The 3,365-nt window shown below is 35.1% G+C and overlaps 1 non-coding gene across 1 annotated transcript; it reads left to right on the forward strand.

Annotated features, from left to right (window-relative positions):
* Positions 1–593: 593 nt before the first annotated feature.
* On the forward strand, positions 594–699 carry LOC131159007 (small nucleolar RNA R71). The gene has a single exon (XR_009137621.1). It is a non-coding gene; the product is annotated as a small nucleolar RNA R71 (small nucleolar RNA).
* Positions 700–3,365: the final 2,666 nt, after the last annotated feature.

Genomic DNA, 3,365 nt, shown 5'->3' on the forward strand with positions numbered 1-3,365 from the left:
ACTGGCTACGGAAGTGGTGCATAAGATTGAGGAAGTTGCAGATATTGTAAGGAAGATGGACCATACTGATCATTCCTCTATGATAATTGCGGGGTGATTCCTCCATCCCAGATTATAAGTGCTAGAGAATTGCTGACTTTGAGATTTGTAGACCCAATTTTCTGATTTCCAACAATCAGATCTACTCTCCTGACATACTGGTGGAAACAGAAAATATTGAATTCTATGGTTGGGGTCTCACAATAGAACATCCCACTAATTTCAGCAATCTTTCATTCACTTTCCTTTCAATTTCGTACACCTTAGTTTTTTAGACAACACAAGAACAAGAGCCTGTAGACTAGTTTCTTCTTTGACCTCGTATCTACCTCCACCACCAATCGCTCTGAGAGGTTGTTCTACCATTGGTGCCTAATCATATCATGTGTTCCATTGTTGGGCACTTTTAGCTAAATAATCAAAGAAGAATAGAGCTCACACAGCCTTCATCTTGTTCCTTGCTGAAGAACTCCCCGTTGCACATAGTATGGACAAATTGTTTATATTCAACGGTTAGAGTAGTATAAAAGTAATTCACTAACCTCCAAGATTCGAATTCGTGATGTGGACATATATTCATCATGTCCTTGAATCTCTCCCAGCAAGCTTGGAAGGTCTCGTCACCTTTATGCATGAATTGACTAATCTGCTCCTGCAAGTACTGGGTTCTCTAGAAAGGAAAGAACTTATGTAAGAACTCACGCTGCATTTCAGCCCAACTAGTAGTAGAGTTAGGTCTTAGAGAGTTAAACCAAAATTTTGACTTATCTTTCAAAAGAAAAGGAAACAGCAAAGTTTTTAGCATACTGAGCGTTCTAGCCCTATTAATGAAAGTGGTACAGACGCAACTCAATCTTCCAATGATATATGGACTCCTCAACATCGATCCCGTTAACTGGGGTATCACAGCTAACATACATGTCTGTCTAGGTGAAGTTCATTGCATCTTTTCATAAAACAAATGCTGAAGGGTGTAGAAAGTGCGTGTAGGTTGCAGAAAATCTTGAAGTGTACGTGGTGCAACCATAACTTCCTAAAAAATTTTGTCAAACAGATTACTCAAATCAATTTTAGAATCACTCATAAAAGTAATAGGAGAACAATCGGATTATGTGCTCTGTGTGTCACTATTGGTGCTATGTGAGATTTCAAACAATCTATTCGAAAGATCTCAGACCCAAGGCATCAAACATCAATTCAGACAACAGAAATTCACCAACACAGCAGAAAACAAGCATGATCAAACTTTTCAAAATTTTCAATTATTTTTTTTATTTTTTCAATTAAAAATAAAAAATAATTGGAAAAATACAAATTTTGAAATTAAAACTGACAATCCCCAGCAACACCACCAAAATGTGACTCACTCAAAAAATAAGCGGATCGAAAGCTATCCCAAGTATAGGAGTTCAGTCGTGTAATACTTAACCCAAGGGCCAGATCGTCTCCTTGGGGAATGCCGTTTAATTCCAAATTTTGCGAAATTCCAAAACAAAACAAGAAACAAAAGGATTACTAAACATAGTTCAGATTCGGGTTTTCTCGGATGATTGAGAATTTTTTTAAGAATTAAAAACAACGTGAAATTTAAATTATAAATCCTAACACGCACTAAATTTAATAGCTAATTACAATGAAACTGATCCTACTTTTAAATCAACCAAGCCAGATTAATTCCCACACTGAACTTTCAAACAAAAAACCTAAAAACAATAACTTTACTACGTAACTTAAACATGCAATTCTAACAACCTCAATCAAACACAAAAAATAAACTTTAACATGATCAAAACTTAAATTTAACTCTTTAAGAACTCAAGCAATAAATTAAAACACGATAAAAATTTAGACTTTAATTAAACTGAACTTAAAATAAATAGAACCCAACAAAATTTAAATCCTAAAGAAATTTTTTTTTAAGAGATCAAACCGAACTTTAACGATAAAAAAAAAAATCCAAGAAAAAATTAACTCTAATGATACTACTAATTAAGAAGAGAAAGAAAAAAAACTTTAATAATAATAACCCATCAAAGATTTAAAAGTTTAAAACTTTAATTGAGATTTTACTGAAAATTAAAAATTTTCAATCAACTATTTAAAAGAAAGAATAAAGAGAGAGAGAGAGAGAGAGAGAGAGAGAGAGAGAGAGAGAGAGAGAGAGTAGTTGGCAGCACCTGTTGCAGCATAGAGAGAAGAAGAAAAGGAGGCAAGGCACAACAGCAAAGCAGAAGAGCTTGGGTCCAGCAGTTGTAGCAGTAGGGGCTTCGGTTGTAGCAGAAGGGGCTTCGGCTTGCAGCAACTTTGGCTTTCAAGAGGAAAATCAAGAAGGCTAGGGGAGAGTTGAGATGAGAGGGAGAGAGGATTAAATGAGACAAGAGTCTGAGAGAGAAGAGAGGGAGAGATAGAGACGAATAAAAGAGAACTTGAGAGATGAGGAGAGACGAGAGAGAAAGGGAGTTAGAGAGGAGAGAAGAGGATGAGAAGAGAGGAAGAAGGGAATGCAAGAAAATGAGGGACTATCGAAGGAATGGGGTGCTAGCTTAAGAAAATAAAAGAACAAGCCTTCCCCCCAAGAGAGCACTACCTAGTAAGAAGTTAACTTGCATGACCGGGTCACATCAAGACCTAGCCCACTCCTTTTTTTTTGGAAAGTTAAGGACTTGTCCCAAGACGAGGGGTGAATTGGGTTATTAAAATTTTCTTTTAATTCTTCTTTTAGATTCTTAATCTCTTGTTGATTTATCGAACACACAGAAAAACTTAAGCAATCCACAACCCAATACTTAACACACCACAAGTAAACAAAACTTAAACAAACATCCTACTAGTCAACAACTTAAAGTAATCAATCACGAAATACCCAATCAATATATGGTATGCAACACTTTAGCCATTTTCTGCTCAAGGTATTTGGTTATAGCCCTGTAAATTTATGTTAGCCCTGTATTGAATGAAATTTGTTTGTACTCTCTTAATTAAGATTTCCTCAAACCATTAAACAACGTACTCCCTTTTGGGTTTCTGCAAAAGTTTAATGAAAATGTACTTTCTTATATTAAGAGTCTTCTTTAATCTCAATTTTTAATCTCAGCAACCTGCACTTTGCACACACACACACACATATACATATGTGTGTGTGTGTGTGTTCTGAAAATAAAGAGAAGGGAAAGAGAGTCACCAATTGTATATCATAATTTTCAATGATTTCCATAAATCCTGATATCATTATGTAAAAAATCTAACTCCCCCTAAATGAAATGTATCTTATAGTCAATAAATTTAGACTTTCATTTGTGAATTGTAAACTATGTATTCATGAATAT

Source organism: Malania oleifera, chromosome 6 (genome assembly GCF_029873635.1).
Source record: "Malania oleifera isolate guangnan ecotype guangnan chromosome 6, ASM2987363v1, whole genome shotgun sequence".
Classification (NCBI taxonomy): domain Eukaryota; kingdom Viridiplantae; phylum Streptophyta; class Magnoliopsida; order Santalales; family Ximeniaceae; genus Malania; species Malania oleifera.